Raw genomic sequence first — 16,010 nt, 5'->3', positions numbered from 1 at the left:
TGTCATCAGCGTATAACGCCACACACTCCTTTATGGAGCCTACTCTGACCGCTTCAAAGCCCTGCGAGGAGCGCAATGCAATGGCAACCGGTTCGATGGTAAGCGCAAAAAGGAAGGGCGATAGGGGGCAACCTTGACGGGTCCCCCTACCCACCCTAAAATACACCGAGGTCAACAGACCTAAGCGAATGGCCGTACGAGGAGAAGAATATAGCAGTTTCACCCAAGTCCGGAAATTGGGGCCAAAACCCATGAGCGACAGGACCGTGTGCATATAGGTCCAGTCGACAGAGTCGAAGGCCTTTTCTATATCAATAGAGACCACTACGCGTTGCGAGGAGGCGGCCACCGGGAGTTGGAGGTGCGTAAACAGACGCCGAATATTGGTATCTACCGATTTCCCCGGCATGAAACCCGTCTGGTCAGGGTCAACTAAGGTATGTATGACTTTCGTCAGACGATTCGCAAGGACCTTGGTTAGGACCTTCAGGTCCGCGTTCAGCAGGGATATGGGCCTGTATGAGGAACAGTCCTCAGGGTCCTTCCCCGGTTTTGCCAGGAGCACCATATATGCATCCATCATGGACGGCGGGAGAGCCCCCCCCTCCAGGCAGTGTTGAAACAGGGCACTCAGGCGCGGGGCCAACTGATCCGAGAACTCCTTATAGAAGTCCGCAGGGAACCCATCCGGGCCCGGAGCCTTCTGCGGCGGGAAGGAGGCAATGGCCCCTTCCACCTCTAGGGGAGTGATCGGAGCGTCTAGCAAGGCACTATCTTCATCAGTCAGGGTAGGTAGAGCCAGGCCACGGAGAGTAGTCTCCATGACAGTATCGTCATAGTCATGGACAGGGGCATATAAGGACTCAAAGTAATTCCTGAACTCCTCCAAAATATCCCGCGGATCAGTGAGCATTTCCCCCCTAGAACTCTTAATGCGTGGGATGTTAATAGGGGCCCTCTGATCCTCTACCAACCTAGCCAAGAATTTGCCATTTTTATCCCCTTGTGCAAAGGCAGCAGCCCTGAAACGGGAAGCCTCAGTATGGGCCAGATCAGACAGGTGGAGTGAGAGGAGACGCCTCGCCTCCAATAAGGAGGTATAAGTGGACTCGGATGGCGAAGCAGCATGATCCCGCGCCCTCTCCCTCTCCACCTCCTGCATAGACCGGAGCTCCCCATTATGATCTTTCCTGGCAGTTTTAATAGCGGAGATGCACTCCCCCCTGGCCACCGCCTTGAAGGCCTCCCAAACCACCGAAGGCTCGGCAGAGTCTACATTGCTCGCCCAGTACATCTGGACCGCCTGTACCAGGTGGGAGGTGACCTGATCCTGTTGAAGCCAGCCCGGAGACAGTCTCCAACCCCGCTCTCCAGCCCCCAACCGGAGGTGCACTGTCAAGAGAAGCGGGTTATGATCAGACACCCCCCAAGCCAAGTAATCAGCAGCAGTCACGAGGGACTGGAAACGAGCACTACCAAAAGCCAGGTCTATCCTGGCCGCCGAGCGGTGCGCAGTGGACAGGTGAGAGTACTCCCTACCATCCGGATGCTTCCAACGCCATATCTCAACCAGGCCCTGAGCAGCCGCCCAGGCAACCAGATCCACCGAGGCCTGTCGGGTGGGGTTGGAAGTATCCAATGCCCCATCCAAAATCGCATTAAAATCACCCATAAATAACATAGGCAGGGAGGCATGAGCCGAGAGCTTAGCAGGCAGGTCATACAGCATCTGAACATTAAAGGGAGGAGGTACATAAACAGCAACCAAAATAAATTTGAACGAATACAATTCCATTACCACAGCCACATATCGTCCCCCCTGGTCTGAGACCACCTGGTGGACGGAACATGGAATAGATTTACTGATAAGCACCGATACACCTCTGGCATACGTGGAGTATGTGGCATGAAACGCCTTTTGAATCCACGGTTTCTTCAAAGTGAGCACCAGATTACCATCCAGGTGAGTCTCTTGCAGGAGGAGGACATGCGGCTTCGCCTGTTTCAAACATTGAAATACACTGGCCCGTTTATATTTATTGTTCAGACCTCTCACATTCCATGAGAGGAAGCGTACTGCATCAGCCATGGGCATCAATAAAAAATGGCAGCAGGGATGCAGAAAAAGAAATGTTCCACCAAAAATAGCGTAGTGAGCTGAGAGCAGGTAGCAGCAAAAGGATCCAAGACCACTGAGGCTGAAACGTTAGAGGGTCAAGTTGCCAACAAAACAATCCCAATGCCCTTATACCGGCAACAACAAAAAAAAAACAAAAACTAGTAACCATCCAGCCGGTATGAGGCTTAAGCCCAGAACTCCCCAACATCTGGAACTGTGGACGAGTGTAAAATGCGATCAAAGTCCGGCAGTCTCTTAGGTGATGACAATAGAAAAGACTCCAGAGGAGCCCCCGGAACCAACAGGGCAGCCAAGGGGCATTGCAGGAAACAGAAGGGGAAGGGTATCGCACCAGAGAGATGGCACAGGCCCACTATGCGGCCAGTATAGAACCACATGCACGATCCAGGAGGGGGAAGAAACAGGCAGAGGAAGCGGCACTTCAGCGCAGACCATCCAGCCAGTCAGAAACCTCCTGCGGCGTTTCATAAAATTTAACTGCGCCATTGTATTGGATCCTGAGCCGACTGGGATACATCATGCTGTACTTAATCTCCTTATCCCTGAGTCGTTTGCGCACCTCCGTGAACGAACGACGTTTCCTCTGGGTTTCCGCAGAGAAGTCAGGGAAAAGCATAATCCGGGTATTTTCAAAGTGCAAATCCTGGTGTTTCCTGGCCTCCGATAGCAGCATGTCCCGATCCCTATAATTCAGGAACTTAACTAGAAAAGGCCTCGGCGGAGCTCCAGGCGGTCGGGCACCCATCGGAACCCGGTGGGCTCGCTCAACCACATAGGTAGGCGGGAGATCCGAAAGGGACAGGAGCTGTTTAAAGAACTGTTCAGCAAAGATGGCCGGCCTAGTCCCCTCAGCCCCTTCAGGGAGTCCCACCACCCGGACATTATTGCGGCGCTGGCGGTCCTCTGCGTCATCAGCTCTATGTTGCAGGGATTTGACCAGGTGCTGTAGGTCCGCCAACTGTGAGGCATGGGAGTGGGTACTATCTTCCACCTCGGAAATGCGCTCCTCCGCTGTAGTAATGCGGCCCCTCATTTTGTCCAGGTCATGCCTGATTAATGTGCACTCGGAGGCAAGGTGGTCTATCTTGACCATGAGCGCCGCCTTGCTACTGTCAATTGCAGCCAGGATGGGGGCCGTGATGGCTCGCTGGTCCTGCTCCTGCAGCGGTGTAGAGGGCAAGGGGACAGGTACCTGTACAGCCGGAGAAGAAATCGCTCCCTGCTGCGCCGCATCCATGTTCGCGCCCGCTCCAGAAGCACGCTGAGGGACGGATGACAAATCCAAGATGGCGGAGGCGGAGCCTCGGCCCGGGCCGCGAGTGGAGCGAGTCTGCCTCTGTCCGGATTGTTGCCCGCGCTGCGGTTTCGAAGCCGAAGTGGGCATCCCCGAAGTGCAGCTGGACTTCCCCACGATAGATGACCCGCAGGTAGGCAGGAGGATAGCCCCAAACAGGGTAATTAGCAGGATACTGCGGGAGCTCCTCAGAAGCACGACTTGCCTCGATCACATCCGGCCACGCCCCCCCACTGGATGACACTTATGTGTCTCACCTCAATGTCAAATCCTCCTCCAAGAAAGGGTAGATGTTGGCAGACACTGTTTAGATTAGCTTTGCGCAGTGGCAGTATCGTAGCCAATGAGGTCCACCCGAGGCGTGATTATTGCTAATTGAAAACTTTTCCCAATACCCCGCCGTGATGACTTGAAATACAGTCAGCGCTGGCAATTTTTGAGAGTCTCTGAGGAGACTGTGCAATGTGTTTTAAACAGCAGATATGCACATTGAGATGCGTTAGAGTTGAGGAAGTGTGTCATGAGGCCCGGGAACACCATAGAGGGCATTTGTGTCATCAGCAGACTGGGTAGAACAATCTGTGATTGGCACACGCCGCTCCTTCTCAACTTGCCTACCCCCTTTTATCCCTGCGTTTCCTCTGTTGGACCTGGCACCATGAGGCTAAAGGTGAACTTTTTTTATTTGTACCCAGTCACTTATTAAGAATACTGGAAGCTCGTTGGTACAAGGTTAAGGAAGCCGTTCGGGCAGTGTCTTTTTGCAAGGCCCTTGTTTCTGGTGGAAGAGCATTGATCTGTAGGTAAAACGAAGCCAGAAACTTTAGGGCGTTCTCCACCTCTACTGAACTAAAACCTATCTGCATGGTTGCAGGTTAGATTTCACTTTTATCTTCAACCTGTCCTAGAAAATATAATGGGAGTGGACGATTGGCCAGCCTGGGCAAGCCAAACACTTGTGCTTCCAGGCACTCGGCCCCCTTTGCCGAGTGGTCTTTTTCCAATAGAGATGTCAATATTCAAGCAGCTTGGACCGCTGTGGAGTGGCAGATTTCAGAGCCCGGATAGCTCAGTCGGTAGAGCATCAGACTTTTAATCTGAGGGTCCAGGGTTCAAGTCCCTGTTTGGGCGGTGGCTGTCACCTACCTGTGAGGTCTTTGAGCTGCTGATCAGACAGTCTTTATGCACATCTGCCCTAATGCTCACTGGCCCAGAGAGTTGAAATGTCCTAGGGGACATAAGCTTCCCCCTTGGAATCTGCGCCAGAAAGAAAGGTGGCTGAAGGTGATTGCTTGACCAACAACCCTTGTCTAATGCAGCTTACCCGGGCTCCAGTTTAGGCATGTTATCTAGCGAGCTTTCAACAAAGGGCCCAAATCCTTCCACCTTGGCCTTTTTTCAGCAGTATAGCTGTTCAAACACATACACTCCCAGTGGCCATTCAGGACTGCTGTGGGAGAAACCCATCTTGACATCTAGGGCCCTGTCCCTTTAGATTCTCCTTAGTCCTTTCAAATACTGACACTATTCAGTGGATAAACAATGGCCACTTAGGCATTGTTTCTCGGTCTCATTAGCATGCCAAGTCCCAGAATGCTCAGCGGCCCACTGGATGACACTTATGTGTCTCACCTCAATGTCAAATCCTCCTCCAAGAAAGGGTAGATGTTGGCAGACACTGTTTTGATTAGCTTTGCGCAGTGGCAGTATCGTAGCCAATGAGGTCCACCCGAGGCGTGATTATTGCTAATTGAAAACTTTTCCCAATACCCCGCCGTGATGACTTGAAATACAGTCAGCGCTGGCAATTTTTGAGAGTCTCTGAGGAGACTGTGCAATGTGTTTTAAACAGCAGCTATGCCATGGTCTCTTACATACACATTGAGATGCGTTAGAGTTGAGGAAGTGTGTCATGAGGCCAGGGAACACCATAGAGGGCATTTGTGTCATCAGCAGACTGGGTAGAACAATCTGTCATTGGCACACGCCGCTCCTTCTCAACTTGCCTATAATCCAGAGTGGACTCTACCCCCTTTTATCCCTGCGTTTCCTCTGTTGGACCTGGCACCATGAGGCTAAAGGTGAACTTTTTTTATTTGTACCCAGTCACTTATTAAGAATACTGGAAGCGCGTTGGTCCAAGGTTAAGGAAGCCGTTCGGGCAGTGTCTTTTTGCAAGGCCCTTGTTTCCGGTGGAAGAGCATTGATCTGTAGGTAAAACAAAGCCAGAAACTTTAGGGCGTTCTCCACCTCTACTGAACTGGAACCTATCTGCATGGTTGCAGGTTAGATTTCACTTTTATCTTCAACCTGTCCTAGAAAATATAATGGGAGTGGACGATTGGCCAGCCTGGGCAAGCCAAACACTTGTGCTTCCAGGCACTCGGCCCCCTTTGCCGAGTGGTCTTTTTCCAATAGAGATGTCAATATTCAAGCAGCTTGGACCGCTGTGGAGTGGCAGATTTCAGAGCCCGGATAGCTCAGTCGGTAGAGCATCAGACTTTTAATCTGAGGGTCCAGGGTTCAAGTCCCTGTTCGGGCGGTGGCTGTCACCTACCTGTGAGGTCTTTGAGCTGCTGATCAGACAGTCTTTATGCACATCTGCCCTAATGCTCACTGGCCCAGAGAGTTGAAATGTCCTAGGGGACATAAGCTTCCCCCTTGGAATCTGCGCCAGAAAGAAAGGTGGCTGAAGGTGATTGCTTGACCAACAACCCTTGTCTAATGCAGCTTACCCGGGCTCCAGTTTAGGCATGTTATCTAGCGAGCTTTCAACAAAGGGCCCAAATCCTTCCACCTTGGCCTTTTTTCAGCAGTATAGCTGTTCAAACACATACGCTCCCAGTGGCCATTCAGGACTGCTGTGGGAGAAACCCATCTTGACATCTAGGGCCCTGTCCCTTTAGATTCTCCTTAGTCCTTTCAAATACTGACACTATTCAGTGGATAAACAATGGCCACTTAGGCATTGTTTCTCGGTCTCATTAGCATGCCAAGTCCCAGAATGCTCAGCGGCCCACTGGATGACACTTATGTGTCTCACCTCAATGTCAAATCCTCCTCCAAGAAAGGGTAGATGTTGGCAGACACTGTTTTGATTAGCTTTGCGCAGTGGCAGTATCGTAGCCAATGAGGTCCACCCGAGGCGTGATTATTGCTAATTGAAAACTTTTCCCAATACCCCGCCGTGATGACTTGAAATACAGTCAGCGCTGGCAATTTTTGAGAGTCTCTGAGGAGACTGTGCAATGTGTTTTAAACAGCAGATATGCCATGGTCTCTTACATACACATTGAGATGCGTTAGAGTTGAGGAAGTGTGTCATGAGGCCCGGGAACACCATAGAGGGCATTTGTGTCATCAGCAGACTGGGTAGAACAATCTGTGATTGGCACACGCCGCTCCTTCTCAACTTGCCTATAATCCAGAGTGGACTCTACCCCCTTTTATCCCTGCGTTTCCTCTGTTGGACCTGGCACCATGAGGCTAAAGGTGAACTTTTTTTATTTGTACCCAGTCACTTATTAAGAATACTGGAAGCGCGTTGGTCCAAGGTTAAGGAAGCCGTTCGGGCAGTGTCTTTTTGCAAGGCCCTTTTTTCCGGTGGAAGAGCATTGATCTGTAGGTAAAACGAAGCCAGAAACTTTAGGGCGTTCTCCACCTCTACTGAACTGGAACCTATCTGCATGATTGCAGGTTAGATTTCACTTTTATCTTCAACCTGTCCTAGAAAATATAATGGGAGTGGACGATTGGCCAGCCTGGGCAAGCCAAACACTTGTGCTTCCAGGCACTCGGCCCCCTTTGCCGAGTGGTCTTTTTCCAATAGAGATGTCAATATTCAAGCAGCTTGGACCGCTGTGGAGTGGCAGATTTCAGAGCCCGGATAGCTCAGTCGGTAGAGCATCAGACTTTTAATCTGAGGGTCCAGGGTTCAAGTCCCTGTTCGGGCGTTGGCTGTCACCTACCTGTGAGGTCTTTGAGCTGCTGATCAGACAGTCTTTATGCACATCTGCCCTAATGCTCACTGGCCCAGAGAGTTGAAATGTCCTAGGGGACATAAGCTTCCCCCTTGGAATCTGCGCCAGAAAGAAAGGTGGCTGAAGGTGATTGCTTGACCAACAACCCTTGTCTAATGCAGCTTACCTGGGCTCCAGTTTAGGCATGTTATCTAGCGAGCTTTCAACAAAGGGCCCAAATCCTTCCACCTTGGCCTTTTTTCAGCAGTATAGCTGTTCAAACACATACGCTCCCAGTGGCCATTCAGGACTGCTGTGGGAGAAACCCATCTTGACATCTAGGGCCCTGTCCCTTTAGATTCTCCTTAGTCCTTTCAAATACTGACACTATTCAGTGGATAAACAATGGCCACTTAGGCATTGTTTCTCGGTCTCATTAGCATGCCAAGTCCCAGAATGCTCAGCGGCCCACTGGATGACACTTATGTGTCTCACCTCAATGTCAAATCCTCCTCCAAGAAAGGGTAGATGTTGGCAGACACTGTTTTGATTAGCTTTGCGCAGTGGCAGTATCGTAGCCAATGAGGTCCACCCGAGGCGTGATTATTGCTAATTGAAAACTTTTCCCAATACCCCGCCGTGATGACTTGAAATACAGTCAGCGCTGGCAATTTTTGAGAGTCTCTGAGGAGACTGTGCAATGTGTTTTAAACAGCAGATATGCCATGGTCTCTTACATACACATTGAGATGCGTTAGAGTTGAGGAAGTGTGTCATGAGGCCCGGGAACACCATAGAGGGCATTTGTGTCATCAGCAGACTGGGTAGAACAATCTGTGATTGGCACACGCCGCTCCTTCTCAACTTGCCTATAATCCAGAGTGGACTCTACCCCCTTTTATCCCTGCGTTTCCTCTGTTGCACCTGGCACCATGAGGCTAAAGGTGAACTTTTTTTATTTGTACCCAGTCACTTATTAAGAATACTGGAAGCGCGTTGGTCCAAGGTTAAGGAAGCCGTTCGGGCAGTGTCTTTTTGCAAGGCCCTTGTTTCCGGTGGAAGAGCATTGATCTGTAGGTAAAACGAAGCCAGAAACTTTAGGGCGTTCTCCACCTCTACTGAACTGGAACCTATCTGCATGGTTGCAGGTTAGATTTCACTTTTATCTTCAACCTGTCCTAGAAAATATAATGGGAGTGGACGATTGGCCAGCCTGGGCAAGCCAAACACTTGTGCTTCCAGGCACTCGGCCCCCTTTGCCGAGTGGTCTTTTTCCAATAGAGATGTCAATATTCAAGCAGCTTGGACCGCTGTGGAGTGGCAGATTTCAGAGCCCGGATAGCTCAGTCGGTAGAACATCAGACTTTTAATCTGAGGGTCCAGGGTTCAAGTCCCTGTTCGGGCGTTGGCTGTCACCTACCTGTGAGGTCTTTGAGCTGCTGATCGGACAGTCTTTATGCACATCTGCCCTAATGCTCACTGGCCCAGAGAGTTGAAATGTCCTAGGGGACATAAGCTTCCCCCTTGGAATCTGCGCCAGAAAGAAAGGTGGCTGAAGGTGATTGCTTGACCAACAACCCTTGTCTAATGCAGCTTACCTGGGCTCCAGTTTAGGCATGTTATCTAGCGAGCTTTCAACAAAGGGCCCAAATCCTTCCACCTTGGCCTTTTTTCAGCAGTATAGCTGTTCAAACACATACGCTCCCAGTGGCCATTCAGGACTGCTGTGGGAGAAACCCATCTTGACATCTAGGGCCCTGTCCCTTTAGATTCTCCTTAGTCCTTTCAAATACTGACACTATTCAGTGGATAAACAATGGCCACTTAGGCATTGTTTCTCGGTCTCATTAGCATGCCAAGTCCCAGAATGCTCAGCGGCCCACTGGATGACACTTATGTGTCTCACCTCAATGTCAAATCCTCCTCCAAGAAAGGGTAGATGTTGGCAGACACTGTTTTGATTAGCTTTGCGCAGTGGCAGTATCGTAGCCAATGAGGTCCACCCGAGGCGTGATTATTGCTAATTGAAAACTTTTCCCAATACCCCGCCGTGATGACTTGAAATACAGTCAGCGCTGGCATTTTTTGAGAGTCTCTGAGGAGACTGTGCAATGTGTTTTAAACAGCAGATATGCCATGGTCTCTTACATACACATTGAGATGCGTTAGAGTTGAGGAAGTGTGTCATGAGGCCCGGGAACACCATAGAGGGCATTTGTGTCATCAGCAGACTGGGTAGAACAATCTGTCATTGGCACACGCCGCTCCTTCTCAACTTGCCTATAATCCAGAGTGGACTCTACCCCCTTTTATCCCTGCGTTTCCTCTGTTGGACCTGGCACCATGAGGCTAAAGGTGAACTTTTTTTATTTGTACCCAGTCACTTATTAAGAATACTGGAAGCGCGTTGGTCCAAGGTTAAGGAAGCCGTTCGGGCAGTGTCTTTTTGCAAGGCCCTTGTTTCCGGTGGAAGAGCATTGATCTGTAGGTAAAACGAAGCCAGAAACTTTAGGGCGTTCTCCACCTCTACTGAACTGGAACCTATCTGCATGGTTGCAGGTTAGATTTCACTTTTATCTTCAACCTGTCCTAGAAAATATAATGGGAGTGGACGATTGGCCAGCCTGGGCAAGCCAAACACTTGTGCTTCCAGGCACTCGGCCCCCTTTGCCGAGTGGTCTTTTTCCAATAGAGATGTCAATATTCAAGCAGCTTGGACCGCTGTGGAGTGGCAGATTTCAGAGCCCGGATAGCTCAGTCGGTAGAGCATCAGACTTTTAATCTGAGGGTCCAGGGTTCAAGTCCCTGTTCGGGCGGTGGCTGTCACCTACCTGTGAGGTCTTTGAGCTGCTGATCAGACAGTCTTCATGCACATCTGCCCTAATGCTCACTGGCCCAGAGAGTTGAAATGTCCTAGGGGACATAAGCTTCCCCCTTGGAATCTGCGCCAGAAAGAAAGGTGGCTGAAGGTGATTGCTTGACCAACAACCCTTGTCTAATGCAGCTTACCTGGGCTCCAGTTTAGGCATGTTATCTAGCGAGCTTTCAACAAAGGGCCCAAATCCTTCCACCTTGGCCTTTTTTCAGCAGTATAGCTGTTCAAACACATACGCTCCCAGTGGCCATTCAGGACTGCTGTGGGAGAAACCCATTGTGACGGTACTAGCCGTCACTATGGGTGACGGATCACCCTGTCCCTGGATTGTAAACCCCTTTGTGTCATTTTCTTATGAGTTTGGGACATTGCATTTTATTTTCCCTTTATTCATCCTCTGAACAACTGACTCATGGCATTGAGTTAATGTAATGTAATGTTACAACCCATCCCCCCCCCCCCCCCCTCCTGTTTCTGTGTCTAAGTGTGTGGATTCATGGCAGACAATGGTCTGAGTTGGAGACATCTCTCCGCAGGGGGTGTGTATTAAGACTGCATGTTTCAAATGTACAAATGTTCAGTTCTTATTGGTTGGTCCCTGTTCCCTTCCCCCCCCCCCCCTTCTGTGGAAAGGCTAAGGGGAGTTTCCCTAACTGTATGTAAAACTGTTGTCTTGGAATGTAATAAACAGTTTAAGCTCTGCATGGTTAACCCTCAACACCTCTGTGGATTGTCTCGTGATTGAGGGGTTACGGGCTGGATATGGCTTCTCTGCAGGCTGTGGGTGCGTTTGGAGGACAGGAGACACAGATCCGGCGGATGTGCCCACCTGGGGTACAAAGATCCGTTACATTGGTTGGCAGCGGTGGGATGTCTCCTGCAGTCCAGGACATCCAAACCACCACCAGGATTCAAGATCTGGGCAGCTGCCGAGGAGTGATACGGGGACCAGGCAGCATGAGAGCGGAATTCGGGAGGAGGCTGCAAGGCATGCGGAAGCACCATCGGGGACCAGCGACAGAGCACACCAGGCTCGGCTGGGAGGATGTGATCCGCCGGCAACTCTGGCATGAGGCGCTAAGCCACGAGCGGCACCATCAGGGGAAGATCCTTCCCTCCTCCACAGAGATGTACCGGACGCAGTACTGTGCGCGAGAGGTGTTCCTGAGGGAACGACCGCGAGATGAAGGGAAGACGGAGCTCGGAAGATTGGTCCAGGAGGAAATGAGGCTGGACGCCAGCTACAGAGCCCTCCGGTGGTTCGCGGCTCAACTGTGGCCAGGTACAGCAGATGGCAGCCCAACAGAAGGCGTTGGCTATGGCGGCGTGGGGCTGCTCCATCAAAAAATGTAAGGAGACCCAGACTTTGGGAGCGATGAGGAGTGGTGGCTGGAAAACATCCTAGACTTCCGAGATGAGGTGCTGGACCTCCCCGACGAGGTGTGTGACCTGGAGGAATTGGAGTTCCTGGTTGAGCAGGAATGGGAGCTCGAGATTGCCTACAAGCGGCTGTTTGACGGTGATCAGCAGCCTGGCATGGCTCCCGTTGCCTGGGACTGTCCGAGAGAAATAGAAGACAGTCACGAAGATGAGAAGCAAATGGGGCCAGGGGTGACCCTGCGTTTTCCCGTACTAACTGCAATGGAAGAAGCAGCGATGATACAGAGGGCCCTGCGAGCGCTAGAATGCCGGAACGCACCGGAGGTCCACCAGGCAGCGAGACAAGCTGATAGCATGAAGGTCTCAGAAGGGGGAGTTGAGACAGGTGCTGGAAGGCTGGGAAATGGTGATCAGCAGCAAGTCCAGAGTATCTCATCTGGTGCCCCAGCAGAAGCATTGGCTACAGGGCAGAGTGCCCCTGGCATCTGCCCAGCATCAGAAAAAGAGTTGGATCCGGAGAGTCTGAGAGAGGATCTGCGTGAGCTGTTTTCCCAACAGCAGATACCCCCACCGGGAGTAGAGGAAGCAATTCTCCCTCCCCAACAATTGGACACTACCCCAGTGTTTATCCCCCCAGCAGAAGCGCTGGCTACGGGGCAGAGTGCCGCTGGCCTCTGCCCACCCTCAGAGGTAGATCCAGGGAGTCCGAGGGGTGACCTCAGTGAGCCGTTTCCCCAGCACTTGGACACTACCCCAGTGGTTATCCCCCCAGCAGAAGCGCTGGCTACGGGGCAGAGTGCCACTGGCCTCTGCCCACCCTCAGAGGTAGATCCAGGGAGTCCGAGGGGTGACCTCAGTGAGCCGTTTCCCCAGCACTTGGACACTACCCCAGTGGTTATCCCCCCAGCAGAAGCGCTGGCTACGGGGCAGAGTGCCGCTGGCCTCTGCCCACCCTCAGAGGTAGATCCAGGGAGTCCGAGGGGTGACCTCAGTGAGCCGTTTCCCCAGCACTTGGACACTACCCCAGTGTTTATCCCCCCAGCAGAAGCGCAGGATACGGGGCAGAGTGCCGCTGGCCTCTGCCCACCCTCAGAGGTAGATCCAGGGAGTCCGAGGGGTGACCTCAGTGAGCCGTTTCCCCAACACTTGGACACTACCCCAGTGTTTATCGCCCCAGCAGAAGCACTGGCTACAGGGCAGAGTGCCCCTGGCATCTGCCCAGCATCAGAAAAAGAGTTGGATCCGGAGAGTCTGAGAGAGGATCTGCGTGAGCTGTTTTCCCAACAGCAGATATCCCCACCGGGAGTAGAGGAAGCAATTCTCCCTCCCCAACAATTGGACACTACCCCAGTGTTTATCCCTCCGGCAGAAGCGCTGGCTACAGGACAGAGTGCTGATGGTCTCTGCCCAGCATCAGAACCAGAGATGAAGAATCCGGGAGACAGTCCCTGCAAGATACCTTCTCAGCGGCTCGTAACTACACCAGGAGAAAAGCAAGTACCTTTTTCTCCCCAAATGCATAGCCCTACTAGCCTACATTCCCTACCAGCGGAAGCGCTGGCATCAGGGCAGAGAATTATTCAGCTCCCCCCAATATCTGTAACCCTGCCCTGGATCAGAGGAGTGCAGACAGCTGTTCCCACTCTGCAGTGGCTGTTTTTATTCATGGGAGACCCTATGTGCGGTTTTGCTCCCCAGCGCCAGAGTCGTTCTTTTACTTTTCCTGGTTGCCTGGGGTGGAAGTTTGTGACTAACACAGGTCCAGACCATTTGAGGGTCAGGAACCTCGTTAGTCTGTTTTTAAAAGGGGAGAAATGTGACAGAACCCACTGTCACTGTGTGTTTTGGAGGGGACTGTGCGCAAGCCTCCTACCGACAGACTATGGGCCAGAAGATACTGGAGTTTGGCGCTGCAGCCTTTTGACTTTACCATCCACTACTGCCCTGGGAAGCAAAATGGCAACGCCGACAAATTATCCAGGCAAACAAACATTGACTCTTTGGGATTTGTTACCCGACTAATTCAGGCACACACCAGTTGGAGGTCTAGTACCTGGATTAGTCTACCTTTGGGGGGAAGAGATGTGACGGTACTAGCCGTCACTATGGGTGACGGATCACCCTGTCCCTGGATTGTAAACCCCTTTGTGTCATTTTCTTATGAGTTTGGGACATTGCATTTTATTTTCCCTTTATTCATCCTCTGAACAACTGACTCATGGCATTGAGTTAATGTAATGTAATGTTACAACCCATCCCCCCCCCCCCCTCCTGTTTCTGTGTCTAATGCCCCATACACACGTGCAGATTATCTGCAGACTTTTGTCTGCAGACTTACCTTTTCTATGTAGTGCAAGGGCCTGCCGGATTGCATACAAATTGAAAGTGTTTAGGTTTGACCTCATATTATATGGTTTTGGTAAGTCTGCAGACAAAAGTCTGCAGATAATCTGCACGTGTGTATGGGGCATAAGTGTGTGGATTCATGGCAGACAATGGTCTGAGTTGGAGACATCTCTCCGCAGGGGGTGTGTATTAAGACTGCATGTTTCAAATGTACAAATGTTCAGTTCTTATTGGTTGGTCCCTGTTCCCTTCCCCCCCCCCTTCTGTGGAAAGGCTAAGGGGAGTTTCCCTAACTGTATGTAAAACTGTTGTCTTGGAATGTAATAAACAGTTTAAGCTCTGCATGGTTAACCCTCAACACCTGTGTGGATTGTCTCGTGATTGAGGGGTTACGGGCTGGATATGGCTTCTCTGCAGGCTGTGGGTGCGTTTGGAGGACAGGAGACACAGATCCGGCGGATGTGCCCACCTGGGGTACAAAGATCCGTTACACCCATCTTGACATCTAGGGCCCTGTCCCTTTAGATTCTCCTTAGTCCTTTCAAATACTGACACTATTCAGTGGATAAACAATGGCCACTTAGGCATTGTTTCTCGGTCTCATTAGCATGCCAAGTCCCAGAATGCTCAGCGGCCCACTGGATGACACTTATGTGTCTCACCTCAATGTCAAATCCTCCTCCAAGAAAGGGTAGATGTTGGCAGACACTGTTTTGATTAGCTTTGCGCAGTGGCAGTATCGTAGCCAATGAGGTCCACCCGAGGCGTGATTATTGCTAATTGAAAACTTTTCCCAATACCCCGCCGTGATGACTTGAAATACAGTCAGCGCTGGCAATTTTTGAGAGTCTCTGAGGAGACTGTGCAATGTGTTTTAAACAGCAGCTATGCCATGGTCTCTTACATACACATTGAGATGCGTTAGAGTTGAGGAAGTGTGTCATGAGGCCCGGGAACACCATAGAGGGCATTTGTGTCATCAGCAGACTGGGTAGAACAATCTGTGATTGGCACACGCCGCTCCTTCTCAACTTGCCTATAATCCAGAGTGGACTCTACCCCCTTTTATCCCTGCGTTTCCTCTGTTGGACCTGGCACCATGAGGCTAAAGGTGAACTTTTTTTATTTGTACCCAGTCACTTATTAAGAATACTGGAAGCGCGTTGGTCCAAGGTTAAGGAAGCCGTTCGGGCAGTGTCTTTTTGCAAGGCCCTTGTTTCCGGTGGAAGAGCATTGATCTGTAGGTAAAACGAAGCCAGAAACTTTAGGGCGTTCTCCACCTCTACTGAACTGGAACCTATCTGCATGGTTACAGGCTAGATTTCACTTTTATCTTCAACCTGTCCTAGAAAATATAATGGGAGTGGACGATTGGCCAGCCTGGGCAAGCCAAACACTTGTGCTTCCAGGCACTCGGCCCCCTTTGCCGAGTGGTCTTTTTCCAATAGAGATGTCAATATTCAAGCAGCTTGGACCGCTGTGGAGTGGCAGATTTCAGAGCCCGGATAGCTCAGTCGGTAGAGCATCAGACTTTTAATCTGAGAGTCCAGGGTTCAAGTCCCTGTTCGGGTGGTGGCTGTCACCTACCTGTGAGGTCTTTGAGCTGCTGATCAGACAGTCTTTATGCACATCTGCCCTAATGCTCACTGGCCCAGAGAGTTGAAATGTCCTAGGGGACATAAGCTTCCCCCTTGGAATCTGCGCCAGAAAGAAAGGTGGCTGAAGGTGATTGCTTGACCAACAACCCTTGTCTAATGCAGCTTACCTGGGCTCCAGTTTAGGCATGTTATCTAGCGAGCTTTCAACAAAGGGCCCAAATCCTTCCACCTTGGCCTTTTTTCAGCAGTATAGCTGTTCAAACACATACGCTCCCAGTGGCCATTCAGGACTGCTGTGGGAGAAACCCATCTTGACATCTAGGGCCCTGTCCCTTTAGATTCTCCTTAGTCCTTTCAAATACTGACACTATTCAGTGGATAAACAATGGCCACTTAGGCATTGTTTCTCGGTCTCATT

The sequence above is a fragment of the Pelophylax lessonae genome (assembly GCF_965119305.1).
Source record: "Pelophylax lessonae genome assembly, chromosome: 4".
NCBI lineage: Eukaryota > Metazoa > Chordata > Amphibia > Anura > Ranidae > Pelophylax > Pelophylax lessonae.
Note: the sequence above shows the minus strand (reverse complement) of the source record.